Source organism: Periplaneta americana, chromosome 3 (genome assembly GCF_040183065.1).
Source record: "Periplaneta americana isolate PAMFEO1 chromosome 3, P.americana_PAMFEO1_priV1, whole genome shotgun sequence".
NCBI lineage: Eukaryota > Metazoa > Arthropoda > Insecta > Blattodea > Blattidae > Periplaneta > Periplaneta americana.
In genome coordinates, this window is record NC_091119.1 from 34617077 (window position 1) to 34637570 (window position 20494).

The window sequence follows — 20494 nt, forward strand, 5'->3', positions numbered from 1 at the left end:
TGTATTGTATTGATTAAGGCTGGTTGAGTGGAAGAGAAGGTCTCATGGCCTTAACTCTGCCAGTGAAAATAAAACATTCTATATTATTCTAAATCCGGCACTGTCTGTAACTTCATTCCTCTTACATGTTAGCCTCAAATACAGTATTTTCCTAAGCACCTTATTCTCAAACATCCCTTAACCTCTGTTCCTCTCTCAAAGTGAGAGTCCAAATTTCACAATCATACAGAACAACTGGTAAAATAACTTACTTACTTACTGGCTTTTAAGGAACCCGGAGGTTCATTGCCGCCCTCACATAAGCCCGCCATTGGTCCCTATTCTGAGCAAGATTAATCCATTCTCTATCATCATATCCCACCTCCCTCAAATCCATTTTAATATTATCTTCCCATCTACGTCTCGGCCTCCCTAAAGGTCTTTCCCTCCGGCCTCCCGACTAACACTCTATATGCATTTCTCGATTCGCCCATACGTGCTACATGCCCTGCCCATCTCAAACGTCTGGATTTAATGTTCCTGATTATGTCAGATAAAATAACTGTTTTATAAATTCTAACTTTTAGTTTTTTTGCCTTTTTTTATCCGTGGCGCTACAGCCCGTGAAGGGCCTAGACCGACCAGCCGGCTGCTGGCTTCACGCTCACATGCCGAAGCAGAGGTGGACGATCATCCAACCAGAATGGAGGTATCGTGTGGTTAGCACGATGATCCCCCCCCAGCCGTTCGCAACCGGATTTCGCTACCTATCGTAGCTCTCCAAGTGCATCACGATGCTGGGTGGGCACCGGTCCCATACACTGGCCGAAATTTCATGAGAAAATTTCTTCCCCTATGAGGACTCGAACCAGCGCGCATTCCGTAACGCGAGTCCTAGGCGGGATGCCTTAGACCGCGACGCCACGGCGAGGGACTTTTTTGCCTTACAGTAGGTAAAAATTTAAAAAATCAACTAATCAGTCCAAGCTCAGCTCCGGAACGGCAGCATACTCGCCTGTCTCCTGAGCTACGTCGGTGGTTCCGTATCGTTTATTTATGACACGTAAAAAATCTGGCTGTGAGTGAATGAACTCTAGGCAATATTTAGCTAAAGGTTCAAACTTTAATTCTGGAGGTAGTAATGGGCCAAAACGTGCGTGGGTTTGTCTTGATATACCAGTAATAATAATAGTAGTAATAATAATAATAATAATAATAATAATAATAATAATAATAATAATAATAATAATAATATCGTATCAGAATTAAATTACTTTGTTATGGCCTCGAAGCTTTCCTTCGAGCCATATCTCGGAGCAAACAACATTTGATGTCATAAATGATATGCAACCTTCTTTGTTTTATTACGGACATAAATCTTAGGATATTTAGAGCTTTGTGTTACGCGTAGTCATTTTTTTTCCCTCTCCTCTCTTCCTAGTTTGCTCCATACCGCCTTCATTTGTCTCAATTTGCACAGATGGAAACGGGTGCGTTCATTGCAAGCAGAGCGGCTAATGTTCGGATGAGGAAAGCAAGCAGATATGCGTTAGGTGTCATAATAATGTGTGGATCGTGGATACAACACAGCTTGCCGCTCTGGCTTTGATCAGATAACAGAGATTCTTACATTAATTCTTAATTATCCCAGCTATGAGAATCAGCGCTGAGAACGAATTCCATAATAAACAGCTTCCATGAAGAACAAACGAACAGTGTTACTGTGGTGTTACCATGGTGAACTGGCTACTACGTATTGCTTCAGCTGTTACGAAGCGCAGGGAACAGTGTTGACGATGTCATAGTTTGTCGTTACTGTTTCATAAAATTAAATGCTTCACAGTCGTGAATTCCTCGTTGACCTTAAGGTCAGTAGAGCACAACAAAGATGTCTTCTTGTTTTTATAATGTTGTTGAATGCTCCATTTTCGCTCTGAATATAGATATGTAAAGCTGTTAGTAGCCATTATCAGTAGGCTGTGTGACAAAACGTCAAAATACAGTTATATTCAGTGAGATAGAAAGACTTCCATGCGTTTTCATTTGTGGCGATGTTTCTGCTTGCAAACACAGTTGACCTGCTTTCGATTTCTGCTGGAAAATTGAATACAATAGGGTCAAGTAGGGCTATTGTGAGACAGAACATTAATCTTTTGCTGCTGTATTTTTTCTATTATAAAGTTGAAAAAAAATAAGACATGTGCCAGTTTAGACATATATAAAGGATTTTGAGTTAAATTTATTTTTTATTTGTAATAATGAATAAAATTAAAACAACCAGTGTACCATAATAGCCTTCTGTGTGGGCCATTGTGATACACCTATAGGGCTATTCTTATAAAGCACTATAAATTTGACCATATTATACAAAGCAATGAAGTACGGCTATAGTGATACATATACAGGGTGTTTCAGAAATACTTTGACAAACCTTGAGGGCATGTTTCTCACACCAAAACAAGAAAAAAAGTTTATATAAACATACGTCCGAAAATCTTTAGTTTTTTAGTTACTAATGAAAGAACATAATGAAACATCTGCTAGATATTGTCAGTTTAATAGCGAGTGTTGCAAACTCATAACAATGAAAGTTTACGTTCAACGCGTTTCGAGGTACAATCCAACAACTTAAGTTTGTAACCGATAATAATATTCATTTTGTTAGATAATCGAATGATGTTTTCGATACAAGTCTGCTGATGCACCCATTGTATCCTAGATGACTATGTGTTGCCAAGGAGACTTGTTTACTACAGGAGAACATTTTGAACATTTGTTACGCGTTTCTGAATTGATTAAAGTTGCAACACTTCCTACCAAAATGACAATATCTAACAGATCTTCATTATGCTCTTTCATTAACAACTAAGGATTTTTGGACATATGTTTATATGAAGTTTTTTTCTTGTTTTGGTGTGAGGAACGTGCCCCCAAGGTTTGTCAAAGTATTTCTGAAACACTCTGTATAATTTTTTTAAAGTTGAATAACAATGGAACTGTTAAAAATATACCTAAATCTGGAAGACGAAAACAAGTTACAGATGGTAATGGCTCTTTATATTTTATTATCTGTGGAAGATACCTGGTTCCAGCAAGATGATGCCCATGCACATTCTGGAAGGGAGGTGATAAATTAATTAAATCATGAGTTTCCAGGAAGATGGATTGGTAGGAGAGGGAGAGTTGAGTGGCTTCCAAGATCTGATGATCTGAACCCATTATAGAGTTATTTGAACAAGCGAGACGACCTGAAGTGTTAAAATAAAAGTTCAACTACGATAGATATCATATAATCGGAACGACGTTGCTGATAATACAACATTTTACGAAATAAACTCATACAGTATGTAAAGTAGCAGTGAATGGAGGTCATTTTGAACAGTGTTTATGATTTTTTTCTATTTTCAAACTCTATACATTGAAAGTGAAATCACTTTTGCCAACTTTTATTATTAGAATCAATTTAGAAGATAAGGATAATAAAATTTATTATTATTATTATTATTATTATTATTATTATTATTATTATTATTATTATTATTGCAGAAAATAAAGAACCGGTTCTTTCGTCACGGATGTTACAAGATTTGTGAACTCACTTCATACTTTATTAATAAAAATGTAAAACTCGGATCTCTACCTCAAAAAAAAAAAAAAAAAAAAAGAAAAAAAAAGTTCATTCTCATAGTGTCCATGTAAAAGCTATGCAAATCTCATGGCATCCAATTAGTTCACAAAAACATTATCGGTAAATATTTTATAGCTGTTTCTTCTATGTCACGGATGTTACACCCATTTTGTCACGGATGTTATAGATAAGTTAATGTCCTTCATTTTTCCAGTTTCAAAATAACTAAGTCAAAATATTCACTTGAACTGTAAGATTGCTCATTGTTATTAACTAATGCTACTTAAAATAAATGACAGAAAGAATATAGTATAAAGTAAAAAGTTCCTTGATCCTGGAGCTCTGAAACTAACAGTGTAGACTCTCTAAATATTTCTTCAACAATAGCTTCTTGAAAAAAATGCTTTAACAGCTGATCTCTCTATGAGTAAGTGCTGCAAACTTTAGGGAGACAAAAAAGTATCTATTCCCTAGCAAAGTCCATTCAATTCCCATAAAACTTGTAAAATATTTTCCTTTTGAAAATGGACATTTGCATATTTAAATTTAGAGTCTTATCTTTTTATAGTGTCTTATTTTAGGACGCTGTATCAACATCTCAGGTTATTTAGCGTCTGAATGAAGTGAAGGTGATAATGCCGGTGAAATGAGTCCGAGGTTCAGCACCGATAGTTACCCAGCATTTGCTCATATTGGGTTGAGGGAAAACCCCGGGATAAAACCTCAACTTGGTAACTTGCCCTAACCGGGATTCGAACCCTGGCCACCTGGTTTCGCTGCCAGACGCGCTAGTCGTTACTCCACAGGTGTGGACTAAAGCCTTATTTATGTCCTACACTAATAACAAACAAATATTTCTGAAAAACATTTTTTCATTGGAATTCCCAGTTTGCCTGTAATGGCTGATATGAAATGTAAATTAGTGCATACACTATGGGCCGTATTCATAGATATTCTTAACGCGGGCTTCCGGTGGATGATCAGCGAACTAACGTTTTTCATATTCATAAACCAGCGTTAGCGATGTGATATGATATGAATCCTGTACAAGTAACCAGTCGATAACCGGGGCTAGTTTAGCACGCTCGTAGCGCGGGCTAGCGAAATATCTATGCATAACACCTTATAAGTCTAGGTCAAATGAAGTATAGAGATTTAAAGAATGAATTCTTTGTCCATTTAGGCAATGAGAAACGATGTGAGCATCTATAAAAACGGACATAATTGATCGTAATGGAAATACTAAATTGTTTGAGATAATTTAGTTTCACAAATCACGTAGTAAGCGAGGAGAGGAGAGAATTAGTAAACGATGTTAACATCTATTAGTGGAAATTTCTTGAATGCTAACACCTTGAGTGACTATATAGGAAAACAATTACAATAATTGTTGTTAGTATTTTTGTACTCTGTTCACACGGAACATTCAGTCCTACACATTGATGTCGCGTTTACATACTAGGCCTAACTTCGTATTCATATTGCAGATAACTGCAGTAAAAACGACAAATAGCTGGGATATTCCTGTCTGTAATTTCAAATGTGAAAGTTGGTATGCGTGTTTCATTGCATACCTGCAGTACTTCGGGTCATTCCACAGATTCGCTGTTATTTGGCCAACATCCAAACCCAACGTCAGGTTACAGGACCCTCCAAATGTTGTGTGCAGCTTACTTATCACACTGTGATACAGGCTCAATCATAGTATACTCGTATGCAAGTTAAAAGGCTGTCAATCCCATACTTAGACTGACAGACTATCTGTCGTATTTTGAAAAATTCTTTTTTATGAAGTCCTTTTATGCACATTAGTCATTATCCTTATAGAGTTCTTTGTAAAACAAATATGTTTTTAACTTCAGATGAACTTTCCGAAAATATTAATCCATAGGTATTTCATTGTAGAAGAGATTAGGCAAAATGTGTTTTCCAGTTCAAGTGATTATCCAAGTCTAAAGGAAGAACCTTTATGCTCATAGATTCTTTGAGATCAGTTCCATGTTATCTAATATTGTAGGACAACTGAGTAGTTATTAAGGTAAGTGAAGGTATTAATGCCATCATTTCAAAAAAGTGTCTTACATCTGATCAGAAATACGGACAATAATATTGACTTTTTTTTTAGATGTTGATCATTTGTAATCTCTGCTGTGGAATGTATGTTACAGAAGTTGTAATGTGACAAGGTTTTTACAGCAATACAAGTAAATAAAAGTATGACGCATACTGGCGCTATTACCTGCAGTAAAGGTAATAACGCTACTTATTTTTTAGAACAAAGAAACATGTTTATAAGCAAAAATGACAAATGTAAGATTATGTTATAGAAGTAAACAACTATAAATGATTAGGGACAGCAGAAACAGTTTCAATACTCATTACCATACTATGTGTTAATTAAGTATGGAATATTGCTAATAACTCTTTATATATTCATTTTATGAAAAAATACCAAAGCAAAAGTTGGTGGAGATGACTAACTAAAACTTATGGCTGTAGTCTCACAAAAGTATTGATTCGTGTACAGAGTTTGGCAAAAGAATAACACGTTTTTTAAATGACACCCTACATTAAATTTGACATATTTGAAATCTGTATTCAATTCTACATTCAAATAGAAGTTTGACTCAGCATAAATCATGAATACTCTCATGAAATGTTATGGTTCTTTCAAATTCTTTGATAATGTAACACAAAATAAATATATATATCTTGATTACACAACTTTTAACACTATATCACTTTGGAAAACGTATTATATGTCTTTCACGTGTTAAATTTTGTTACCTTGTTAACATGTTTCGGCCTGGTATTGGCCGTCACCAGAACTGGTTGTTGCTGGTCTTAGCGCCTTTTGTCTTGTTTCCTATGGGGGTATGTTTGTGTAGTGTAATGTGGAGTCAAAGAGTGTGTGTGTTCTGAAATTGAGTTGTGTGTTGAGAATTTCATTTGGATGTGTTTTTGTGTGTATGTATATTTCGAACTGTTCTAGTGTGTTTAGTTTCTGACTTTTTGATTGGATGTGTAGAACTTCCATGTCTGTTTTGATGTCTCTGTATGTGTGGTTAGCATTTGTGACGTGTTCTGCATATGTGGAAGTGTTTTGTAATTTTGTTATGGCTGTGATGTGTTCTTTGTAACGTGTTTGAAATGATCTGCCTGTCTGCCCTATGTAGAAGTTGTTGCAGGTGTTGCATTTCAGTTTGTATACGCCTGTGTGGTTGTATTTGTTTGTTTGTGTGTTGAGATGTTTTTGTAGAGTATTATTTGTTCTGTATGCGATGTTGTAATTTAATTTCTTGAATGAAGTTGCAATCTTGTGTGTGTTTTTGTTTTCATATGTTAGTGTGATGTATTTTTTTGTGTCCTTGTGTTTGTGCTGTATTCTTATGTTTTTTGTGATTATGTTTTGTGTTTCTTATTCTGTTGGAGTTGTATCCGTTTTCTTGTGCTATGCATTTGATTGTGTTTAGCTCTTCTTTGTAATCACATTGATTCATTGTATGTTGAGTAGTCTGTGTATCATTGTTCGGAATGCAGCTTGTTTGCGTTATATTGGGTGATTGGATGTGTTGTGTAAGCGTTGTGTTGTTGTTGTTGTTGTTTTCCTGTAGACTTTGAATGTGTGTTTGTTGTCGACTTTTGTTATTGTGATGTCTAGAAAATTTATGGATTTGTTGTTTTCAATTTCTAATGTGTAGTGTAGTTTTGGGTATATTTTGTTTATGTGTTGATATAGGTTTTGGATCTGTCTTTTGTTTCCTTTGTATAGTATAGTATAGTATAGTATAGTATAGTATAGTATAGTATAGTATAGTGTGTGTACAAATGTGTATATTCATATGGAGAAGGTCATGAAACAAACAAAACAATAACACAGCTGTTTCAGAGAATGTTTAATTTTATAACAAATTGTTCAGAATGAGAACCATTCACGGCCAAACAATGCCCCAGTCTATCACGAAAGCAATCCATTGACTGCAAAGGATCTGGTTGCAAGGATTCTCGCTGCCGCTGAAGAGGTGCTCCAATCGTCTGGGATGCTAGAGCGTATGCGGCAGTCCATGGTGCGTCGCTGTACAGTTTGTAGAGATCATGGCGGTCGACATTTCGAACAGCTGCTTTAAACGAAGTGAAGAGTACACAGTGTACTGTACAGTGAAGTGTTTAACAAACAAGTATGCGTTTTGTTCTAAGTTTTGTTTCATTACTCATGTAATTTTTGTATTGTTTATATTACAGTTTATGATATTACAGTACTTACTTCAGAATTTGGTTGATTACTATTTACTTTTTCCTTGTAATCTATCAGAACCCATCTTATCACCGTCCAAACGACATGCTACAAGTAAACACATCAACAACACAATAAGGCATTAGAGATCATAGATTCCTTATATCAAAAGACTCAGCCAACATCCCTGAACAACCTGTAAAAGTTTGTAGGTAGAGTTCTGGTTCACCCTGTATATCCAGACTGACAATAAGACTCAGCGGTGACCAAAGCGGGTGTCGTGATTACATCGTGTAATCACAGATATTCAAACTGGCACGTGGAGTTTCCTGTACATTGCTGTGTGTTTCATTCACGTACTGAAGGCAAGCAGTGGCGGTATCATGTCGCTCTACAAACTCTGTCTCTACAAGCAATAAGAGTTGGTTTTGTAAAGAATTTAGTAGTATTTAGTAGTTTTTATTTATTTAACCTGGTAGAGATTTCTCTGCCCAACTATAATATGAAGAATAAAATTACAATTAGTATTAAATTTACAATTACAATTACAAATAAAATTACAATTAGTATTAAATTTACAATTACAATAAAAATCAAAGTGCCAAAAGATTACCTCACTAATTAAAGCTAGATGATTTATCATAGAAAAACAAAGAGTATTTTATATTTATATATTTTATAGGCCTATTTACTGAGAAAGAGAACTTTTTTTGTTGTTCTGTCGGACAAAATGTAATGTGTTTACTTTGCTCAACGGTTTAATTAGGACTATATAGAAATATCATTTGCCACGCTGAATAATAATAATAATATATTATTATTATTATTATTATTATTATTATTATTATTATTATTATTATTATTATTATTATTATTATTATTATTACTGACTACGAAGTATAATTCTTCTGTACGTGCATGAATATTGATATTTTTAGATCTTCTCCTTAGAAGGATAGAATTATTAGGTTTTATCTCAATTTTAATCCTCTTAATTTTTAGATGAGGGTAACTATTTATAGTTATTCATTTAATAATAATATTGTAGAAAAACTGATTCAATATTATGTGCCAACGAACTTTAAACGCCAGGAATTGACTTGTCTTAAATCATAGCCAGGAAAAGAAAGATGAGATAAATATATGTAAGATAGCGGCCGGGTAGCTCAGTTGGTAGAGCAGCTTGCTACAGACTGGAAGGTCCGGGGTTCGATCCCAGGTGGTGACACGATTTTTTCTCGTTGCCAAACTTTCAGAACGGCCCCGAGGTTCACTCAGCCTCCTACTACCGGGTCTTTCCCGGGGGTAAAAGGCGGTCAGAGCGTGGTTCCGACCACACCACCTCATTCTAGTGCCGAGGTCATGGAAAGCATGGGGCTCTACTTCCATGCCCCCCAAGTGCCTTCATGGCATGTTAGCTACCTAATGCCTTTTAAGGCCTTTTAATAGAACAGAATTTATCGAAAGAGTAATAATTAAAATAGCTTAAATAACTTGTCCATAAAAAGTTTATAATTTTGAAAAACTACGAATTTCTCGACCAAGTATCGGGAGAATAATTTAGAAAATTCCTGATTATATTCAAGAGGAAGGTTAAAAAAAGAAGCAAGAAAAATCGTATAGGTATTATTCACTGGCTCTTGATGACAGCAGTGACATTACTGATACAGCAAAGCTTGAGATTTTTATCCGCGGGATTGATCAAGATGTTAGTACAGGAACCACCACTGGTTGTAGTTTTCATGCCAAGTACCTTTCCTCCGTCTCCTTACTTTATACGCCGTCTATCGCATGTAATCACTGCAGCTCGAGTTTTGGTCACCGCTGCAGTAAGTCATATACCCTGACTGACTAGCGATCTTCATGTATCTTGTTTAACATGTGACCAGTTCTATATCCATGCTGATAGGAGGTCAGTCATGTTTAATTAGTCATCAGGCAAGCTATTAGTCATTCTATTTGTCTACATAATGCTATTATACTCACGTAATGAGTACCTCGTTTGAAGATACTTTTTAACTATAGAATCTTCTGAAGAACATAGTAAAAGTGTTTTTTTTCTTTTCCATTCTCACCACTACCAATTAGAGTTGCAGCATGTCAGTAGACGTTGATCTGCGTCTTCGGTTCACACAGTTATTATTGTGTTTCTTCATTGCAGAGTGAAAGAAATGTTATCCGGAAGGTACATGAACCCAAGACTGTTATTGACTGCGCAAGCATCCATGTTCGCGAGATAACTGGTGAGTAGTGGCTTTCTCTATCTAATCTCTTTGTTGCATGCCTGAACATTTGCCTGAACTCAGGAGGTGGAGTCAAATGTAGATGTTCCTGCCCTTACTTGCTCCTTGAAACGTTCCTAGGGAGTTGATAGGCCTTTCATGCTCTATTTTTTCGATGCTTTCTGCATAAGGATTCTCACCATTACTAGGGCTATTTAAAAGCTATGAAAAATATTCTATTTTCATGGAATCTTCTAGGTATATTATCTTATTATCAACAGTAATCTCACTAGAGCACTAGACCAAAACTCGAAGCGAGAGACAGTCTAAGAAGTAAGGAGATGGGGAAGAGGTACATGGCATGAAAACTACAACCAGTGGTGGTTCGTGCACTAACATTGATTTCTTCATCAACCCCGCGAATAAAAATAGTAAGCTTTGTTGTATCAGTAATGTCATTACTTTCATCAAGAACCAATAAAAATATATACAAATTTTCTTGCTTTTTTTTTTTTTTATATTTCTCATGCAAACAATCAGAAATTTCCTGAATTCTCTTCTGGATATTTAGTCGAGAAATGCGCAGTTTTTCAAAATTAATTAACAACTTTCATTGGACAAATTATTTCAGCCTCCTTGATCATTACGCTTTCATAAAACTCTCTTTCGTTGGAAGGCTTAAGAGAACGAGCTATTTCGTTCGCCAGTAGATAGCTGCTTCCTTACATTTATTTAGGTCATCTTTCTCTTCATGGTGATGTTTTAAGGCTGATTTCAGTTCTTGGAGTTTAATAACTCATTTCATTACTACACTAGCACGTAATATTCAATCAGTTTCTCTATATTATTATTATTTATATTATTATTATTATTATTATTATTATTATTATTATTATTATTATTATTATTATTATAGGTCCGGGGTTCGATCCCAGGTGGCGACAGGATTTTTTCTCGTTTCAAAACTTTCAGAACGGCCCCGAGGTTCACTCAGCCTCCTATAAAATTGAGTACCGGGTCTTTCCCGGGGGTAAAAGGCGGTCAGAGCGTGGTGCCGACCACACCACCTCATTCTAGTGCCGAGGTCATGGAAAGCATGGGGCTCTACCTCCATGCCCCCCCAAGTGCCTTCATGGCATGTTACAGGGATATCTTTACCTTTATTATTATTATTATTATTATTATTATTATTATTATTATAAGGCATATTTATTAATATTATACTGTGTTCTAATAATCTAATAGAACATATTCATGAATATTCTTATAAAATCTTTGAAGCGTAAGTTTTTCACAACCATCCAATTTTTAACAAATGTTAACTTCTGTTTGATCGGTTGCAGGTAATTTCATCCAATTTAAAATGCCCACAGACAGAAAAGGTCCAGTCAAAAATGTCGAAGTAAAAATCGTCTAAGGCATTTAGTCTAAGCAGTAAATGTCCAAGAAGCAAAAAGAAACACAATTTAATACGTTCAACATACATAAAGGTCCAATACACAATAGGTTCGATATACAAGAAGGTCCAATACGTAAAAAAAAAAAAAAAACATGTGATAATTAGAGCCCGGATGTGAGGCGTACTCTCCTGTATATAACATATACAGAGACATCATTTTAGTTTTACTAACATTTTTAATATTAACCTGGCTATACATTTCTATTAACGATTGAAACAGGAAACACCGTTTGCTACCCTTTCCACGACGGAGTTCGATGATACTGGCGTAAAATACAAATCATTTTACTAGGTATAGGAGGGAAGAAAAGTGGTTCATCCATTTATGTAAACTAGGAAATATCGCAATTTTGAGTTCGATAATTTTCATTAGGTTTTTGTTTAATCAAAATACAGTACTGTATTAACACTTACTGTTTTACACACGAATTGAGCTATCCATTCGGAAGTATTAATTATGCAGTGTATATTGTACTGTTACAGCACATTAGCGTACTATATAGAGAATGAAGTTAAATTGAAAAATAATTATAATATGGATATTTAAACACATTTTTGAAAATGGTGGCCGTTCATTTCAATACAGGCATCAGTTCTTTTGTGCATATTATCGCACTATAGACTATTGTACCTAATTCCAATTACCAGTTTCGTCCTTCGTACGAGTAACTCATGTTGAAATAATTCTGTACCTACTCTATAAAAGAGTACCTTACGTACTGTAAATTCAATCTTCACTTCTGCCCGATCCGAAAAGATAAAATTACTCAGAAATGCTATCTACTGTCCGTTCAAGTGGTTTTGTCGCAGGGTTGTAGAAAGGGGAGGGGGGAAATCACGTGACAGTTAATTACTTAAGGAGGCCCTTTTATTTAAGTTATTTTAAACACTTGAATAATATTACGTAGACGTCCAATTCCTAACAGAAATTAATGTTTTCAGAAAAGAGCTAAGATAGCCCAGCTACTAGACTTTACAAAGGGGCGAACAGAAGCAGGTGGGGGAAACGGACGACAGTACCCGTACGAAAATATGATTCAATATTGAAAGCTCTTTCGTCACTGGAAAACGCGAACATATTTCTGAAACGTACTATACTTAGTAACTCAGTACTGCTTACGCGCCCTCGGCTCTGTGTCGTGAAGGGTTGGAAGTTTACTAGTAGAAGGGGTGGGAGTGAAGTACATTCCAAAACTCGGGTACAATAAAAATTGAAGTAAAAATAAAATTATGTCCCTGTAGTTGTGTTCCGAAATGTTATAGGCCTATTTGTAATAATGAATGACATCTTATTCAGTATGCTACGGTCGCCGTTGTATTCTTTACACCGCATAAAGGCACGAGTCGACACCTTATTATGAAAAACCAGAGAACTGCGGTAAGTGGGTGGAGGATGCGGTGCCCCGTGATTACCATCTCTTTGAATCGGATCAGTACAAACAAAACAATGCGCAAACTTGCCAACGACGTGGTTCATCGCCACTTGTGCGTGAGTAAAGTACACTCGGCGAACAAAAGAGCTTGTGAGATTTTAAGCCGGCTGTTTTCTGAACATGCTTTTGATTATAGCGGACAAATATTTGGTTTTGTATTTAGTGTGGTCTAGTTTCTGAAAATAGAGAAACCGTTATAAAACGAATCTCGGTTATAAAAATAACGTAACTTCTTCGTCTCTCTTCCCCTCTTTTTCTTTCTCTGGCCTTCTCCATTCTTTCCTATTCATTTTTGTTCTTTACCTCTTCTATTGTATCGTAATCCTTTTTTCTTTAATCGCAGTTTTTCTTTCTTGTATCCTGTCCTGTCTCTTTTCTATTTTCCATTTTCCTTTATCCTTTACTCTTTCTTTCCCTGTTTTCCTTTTCTATTTTTTATTTCTTCCTACTGCTATATATTTTTTTCTCTTAATACTTCTCCCATTTTCTTTTCTTCAACTTTTCCATCCACTTTTCTTTTTCATTTCTTATTCTCTCTCTTCCTTCCTTTTTCTTATCTCTTTTTATATTCCTTCCGTTTTTCTTTTTTTCCTCTTTCCCCTATTTCCTGTTTTCCTTCGTTCCCCTTTTTCTTTCTTCCTCTTATTATTTTCTTCTTTTCGTCTCTTCCCCTTTTTCTTATTATTTCCTGATTTCTCTATTCTTTCTCTATTTTTCCTCCTTCTTGCTATTTTCTCCTTTTTCATTTTCCTCTCTTCCACGTTTTTTCTACTTTTTCTTTCTTCCACTTATTATTGGCTCCTTTTCTTTTCTTTCTCTTTTTCTCTGTTCTTTTCCTTTTTTCCTATTTTCCTTTTCTCCTCTTTTTGGTTCTTCCTTTTCTCCTTCATTTTCTTCTCTTTTCCCTTCTTCCTCCTTTTCTTTCTTATTTATCTTCCTTTCCTTTTTTTCTCCTCTTTTCACTCGATTTTTCCTTCTTCCTTCCTTCCTTCGTCGTTTTTTTCATTCCTTTATAGGTCTTTCTTTCTTTCTTTGTTTCTTTCTCATTTTATTTCCTTCTTTCTCTTTTTCTGTTCTTTTCTTCCTCTTTCTCTTTTCTTCTTCTTTTCTGTTCTTCCTTTCTTCCTCTTTCTCTTTTCTTCTTCTTTTTCTTTCCTTCTTTGTTTCTTCCTCTTTTCCTATTCTTTCTTCTTCCTCTTTTTCTTTCCTTCTTTGTTTCTTCCTCTTTTCCCATTCTTTCTTTCTTCTTCCTCTTTTTCTTTCCTTCTTTGTTTCTTCCTCTCTCTTTCCTTATTTATTTCTTCCTCTTTTCCTGTTTTTTCTTTCTTCCTCTTTTTCTTTCTTTCTTTTTTCTTCCTCTTTTTCTTTCCTTTTTTCTTTCCTTCTTTGTTTCTTCCTCTTTTTCTACTTTTTATTTCTTCCTTTTTTTGTTTTCTTCTTTTCTTTCCTCTTTCTATTGTCGTTTCTTTCTCTTTTTCTTTCCATATTTTTTTCTTCCTCTCTCTTTCCTTATTTATTTCTTACTCTTTTCTATTCTTTTTTCTTCTTTTTCTATTGTTCTTTCTTTCTTTCTCTTTTTCTTTCCTTTTTTCTTTCGTGTTTTCTTTTTTCTCTTTTCCATTCTTCTTTCTTTCTCCTTTTATTCTTTTTATTTCTTCCCCTTTTGTTTTCTGTCATTCTCTTTACTTACCTTTTCCTATTCCTCTTTTTCTTTTGCTCCACTGTAATCTTCTTGCTGCCTATATCCTTCTTTCTCTTCGAACATCCCCTTTTCCTCTTCTTTATCTTCATTTTCTTCACTTCTAGTTGATGGCATCTATTTGTTTCGCATACTGTTCATATCGCCATCTCATTCGGTTTTTATAATTGGATGTTTTACGGCACTTTATCAATTGCTATGTTTATCTAGCGTCTGAGTGATATGAAGGTGATAATGCCAGTGAGATGAGTCCGGTGTCCAGCGCCGAAAGTTACCTAGAATTTGCTCTTAATGAGATGAGGAGAATCGTCGGAAAAATATCTCATCAAATTAACTTGTCCCAACCCGAATTTGAACTCGGGATTCGCTAGTTCCACTGTCATACATGCTAACCGTTACTCCACAGCTGTCGTTTTCCGACTCACTCTTGCCCGCTTTCCTGCTTCTTGCAGCCGAATTCAGAATGTATGATTTTTCAATGTAGGCTTCCACGCTTGAAAACTACAATGTTTTACCTGACTTCTATATAAAGCAGCGGTGACCAAAGTGGGTGTTGTAATTACCTCGTGTAATCACACACATTCAAACGGGTACGAGGAGTTTCCTGTACATTGCTGTGTGTTTCATTCACGTACTGAAGGCAAGCAGTGGCAGTATCATGTCGCTCTACAAACTCTGTCTCTACAAGCAGTAAGAGGTGGTTTCGTAAAGAAGGAGGAGAACTTTTTTGTTGTTCTGTCGTACAAAATGTAATATGTTTACTTTGCTCAACGGTTCAATTAGGAGTATGTAGAAACATTAATTGCCACGCTGAATAATGTATTATTATTATTATTATTATTATTATTATTATTATTATTATTATTATTATTATTATTATTACTAACCACTAAGTATGTGTTTCTGTACGTGCATGAATATTGATATTTTTAAATCTTCTCCCTAGAAGGATAAAATTATTAGGTTTTATCTCAGTTTTAATCTTCTTAATCCTTAGATGAGTGTAACTATTTATTAGTTAATCATTTAATAATAATATTGTAGAAAAACTGATTCAATATTATGTGCCAACGAACTGTTAAACGCCAGGAACTGACATGTCTTAAATCATAGCCAGGAAGAGAAAGATGACATAAATAAATGTAAGGAAGTCAGCTACCTAATGGGGTTTGAAATATCTCGTGCTCTAAAGCCTTTTAATAGAACAGAATTTCTCAAAAGAGTAATGATTAAAATAGCTTAAATAACTTGTCCATAAGAAGTTTTTAATTTTGAAAAACTACGAATTCCTCGACCAAGTATCGAGAGAAAAATTGAGAAAATTCCTGATTATATTCAACAGGAAGATTTAAAAAAAAGCAAGAAAAATCCCATTGATTAAAGTTCACGTCAACACTTTGTTAAAAACATAAAATTTACTCTGTCACACGTTAAAAGTGTTAAAATTGTTTAAAAAAGTATTTACCTTCGACAGACGGCCCGTTTCGACGCTATTTGTCGTCGTCTTCAGTGTCTCTTGAACCACTGCTGATTTTGGCTCTGCGATGTGCAGTTGTCGATGGTAGGGGTGGGGGTGTGTTGTTCCTATGGTAGGGGTTGGCTGTCTGTATGTTATGACGTATTATGATGTCAAACAGTGTGTGCGTATTGAACTGTAAGAAGTTTATAGCTTGCTTATGTTCCATTTCTACTGTATATTTCTTAGATATCACCATAACCAAAACAAATAACAGACACGAATTCAAAATATACAGGAAACCCACTACAACCACAACACATATACACAATTCATCAAATCATCCCGTACAACATAAACATGCAGCTTTCCGTACAATGACACACGGATTAATTAATATACCAATGAACAATTACAACTACACTGAAGAATTAAACACAATAAAATATATAGCACAAGACAATGCATACAACCCTAACATAATAGATACACTAATAAAAAAGGCAAAACAAAAACAGACCAAACCAACACAAACAGCACGCGAGAATAAATACATAACATTAACATATCACAATACGAATACCCACAAAATCGCAACTTCATTCAGAAAACTAAAGTACAAAATTGCATACAAAACAAATAATACAACACAGAAATACTTAAATAACCACACTAAACATTCAAATATATATAATTCAACTGGAGTTTACAAATTAAAATGCAATAGTTGCCCACATTTTTACATAGGACAGACAGGAAGATCCTTTCATACAAGATACAACGAACATATTAAAGCTATAACCAAACCATACATTACATCAAATTATGCAGATCACATTATCGACAATAATCATGACTACAATAATATAGAAACAGATATGGAAATTTTACACATCACACCAAAAAGTTTACAGTTAAATATCCTAGAACAATACGAAATATATAAGAACACAATAGCACACCCACATTACATACTTAATACGCAACTACAGTTCAATACGCACACATTGTTTGACATCATAATACGTCATAACATACAGACAGCCAACCCCCACCATAGGAACAACACACCCCCACCCCTACCATCGACAACTGCACATCGCAGAGCCAAAATCAGCAGTGGTTCAAGAGACACTGAAGACGACGACAAATAGCGTCGAAACGGGCCGTCTGTCGAAGGTAAATACCTTTTTAAACAATTTTGACACTTTTAACGTGTGACAGAGTAAATTTTATGTTTTTAAAAATCGTATATTATTCACTGGCTCTTGAGGACAGCAGTGACATTACTGATACAGCAAAGCTTGAGATTTTTATCCGTGGGATTGATGAAGATGTTAGTACAGGAACCATCACTCGCTGTAGTTTTCATGCCAAGTGCCTTTCCTTACTTCATATACTGTACTGTCTATCGCATGTAATCACTGCAGCTCGAGTTTTGGTCACCGCTGATATAAAGCAATAGCAATATGTGTAAAAAAATGTCAGAAATGTTGATAAAGATATTTCCTTATTGTCTTCTTGTTATTTCATGCCAAAATGGGCTCTTATATTTCCTTCGTGAAATAATTATTTTGCAAGAAACAGTGCCGAAGAGTGAGATGAAGGGCACGTTTACCCAATACTCACACTTCTTAACAGAGAACAAATTCTGTTTTAACTGTAGAGGCAATTCAGGGACGATGAAGCGATCTCAATGCCGGGGCAGTGCTGGAACGCTGATGGCCGAAATATTAGGAGAATTCTATCTTGCTGCCATATTTACATTTCAAACAGTCCGAACGTTACAGAATCCCAGATCTCTTATGAGAAGCCGTCATGTAGCAGTACTTGTGGTGGGAAGGACTTCTGTCTGTTGTTTAGCATTGTAGGGCAGCCAGAAATGAGAGCAGAGCTATTTGCAGGTTAAAAGTTTGCGTCTTTCTCGTGTGAGTAATTCGCAGGCCTGACAATGCGACTGTTTTGTTTCCTGCATAGATTCTCATGTGGCTGATAAACATGTCGGGTCAAGGTTTCTAAGAAACTGACTTCATTACTTTGTAACCGATTCAAATTTTTAACGAGTGATAAATTAGGCGACACCGCGTGGGGTTTAGGCAATCATTATTTCTTTGTCAGACTGTCAGTGCAATTCAGAGGCTGTTTGTTATCTGTATGCAATGTGTTCAGTTAACCCTATTTTTCAAACAAACCCTGAGAAGAAAGATTGTGTGAATTTTAGATTAATCGAGTTTTGATCGAGTTGAAAAAACGATTTAATATACTCTAATACACAATTATTCTTAAATTTAACTTGTGTTCGGTGAAAAGCATAAGTATTAAATTAATGTTTTATATCTGTATATATTGTATCGTTATAATTACAAAACAACCATTTTAATTATTATATTTTAACCATATTTATTATGAGGCTTATGATTTATTGTGTCAATTTCTCCGGGAATTTTTGAGACAAACATAAATAACAAAAAGTATAAAGACTCACCTAGTTAATACTGCTTCATCCAAGTGCATTCACATGCTCCGAATTAAGTGCCGCTCTACGTTTAATAACAATGTTTCCTGCATCACTAAACAAGAAAAAACTTTTTTTACTGGCAAGCACTTCTCCACGATCGTTCAATTTAAATCCAAACGTTTCACCGAGTTTACCTCTCAAATTCTCATATGACATAATGGAGTTTATACTTTTCACAAACTACAGAAAACTGATTTTTTTTTCCTTTATCAAACTAAACACACAACCTTCATGTACAAATTCAGTACAGAAACTGCAACTGCAAAACTACAGCGGTCGAAACAGTAGACTGGCCCTTATTGAAATCGAATTACCAGATTTTAGAAAAAGAAGAAGGTAGTTACGCTCTCACTTGCACACAGTGTAGACATGGCTATTTCAAAAGGGATGAAGGGGATGAATCCCAGAAAAGTATGTATTTCATATGCTAGGAAGATGAGCTGACAACAAGGTGGAAGTTTCCTTGGAAAACCATAAAACTTAATAAGTGTTTCGCATTGTGTTTCAACTTTCAATAGAGGTAGACTAGGTCACTGTCCTCATATCTCTATCTCTTTCTGAAGTGTTTGTGCAAAGATTTTCCCTACTCTACCTGGTTTACAATTAGAAAATAACAGTACTCTTGTGCTTTTGAGTAAGCAATTTCCGAGAGAGAAATATTGTCGGAATTTTTAGTATGAGTTTGTATTAACAAAATAATAATTAAAATCAACTTTAGAAATTAGAAAAGCCCATTACATCTTTAGCAGGCAAGGCCCTCCTACAATCGGTAGGGCAGCTCTACTTTTGCTCACGGGGTGAACTAATCCCTGTGGGCCTTACTCAAAGTTGAGTCACTTCACTTCACTTTACTTTACTTCACTTCACTTCACTTCGCTGTTTTGTGTTCTACTGTTACTTATTCTAAATATAAAATTATGTCTTTCCACTTTTCTCTGTCTCTCGCAATACGCGTCCACTGCGGTCCTATCAAGTCCTGTGCCCATCTCCTCCTTGGTCTTCCCCTTCCTCTTCTTTCCCTCCTTGGGTCCCAGACTGTAGTGGCGTATGCCCATCTGTCGGCGGGTAGTCTGGCTACATGTCCTCCCCATTTCCATTTTACAACCGTTTAATTTTAATCGACTCGACTATTCGATTAAAATTTTTTCATTAATCGATTAAATCCCACAACACTAATTATAATTAATGAAAGAAGGAAGAAAACTCGAATAATTCTAGTTAGTTATGCCATCACTACATTGTATTATTTGTTTATGTGGGAAAACAATGGCGACTCCACGACTACTATCTCACATTGCCATGATTTATGAAAACAAAATCAGTAAATGTGGTGCGATGAATTTATCAAAGAATGTACAGAGGAGATCACCCTGAACACTTCAGACTCTGTTGAAGAACTTTCTACAAATTGGAAATGTTGTGAAAAAATCTCGAGGAGCACATACAGAAGTTTGTACAGACCCAGAAACAATTTGGGCACCTGAATTTTTCAAGTTCCAGTTATCACATACTGCGCATGCTCAGTAAGCACTTTGCATGCGCACTATGTTATAACTGGAAGGAAAATTCAAGTGGTCCAAATTTTGTTTTTGGGTCTGTACAGAAATAATGGCACAATCTCTGAGAATTATGCGCAAACCCATTTGCTAAGCATCAGAATAATTTAGCATACCGCTAACAATATTTCATGAAGTGCCATACAAGCGCCTTCATTTGTATACGTACAGAGTGCAGAAGTCAGCGACAAACCACGTCAACAAGGATTTGCTACAGAATGCTGCATCGTATCGACACCAACTCTGCCCTTCTGCCAAACCTATTGATCTCCGACGAGGCTACATTCCACTTGTTACGATCAGTCAACCG

The 20494-nt window shown here is 35.5% G+C and overlaps 1 protein-coding gene across 1 annotated transcript in view; it reads left to right on the forward strand.

Moving 5' to 3' along the window:
* Positions 1-20494, forward strand: part of LOC138695915 (protein FAM110B-like) — a 760258-nt gene that overhangs the window by 126827 nt on the left and 612937 nt on the right. Inside the window, exon 2 of the mRNA XM_069820275.1 lies at positions 10003-10084. The gene's annotated coding sequence lies outside the window, so the exon portion shown is untranslated. The remainder of the gene's footprint in view (positions 1-10002; positions 10085-20494) is intronic.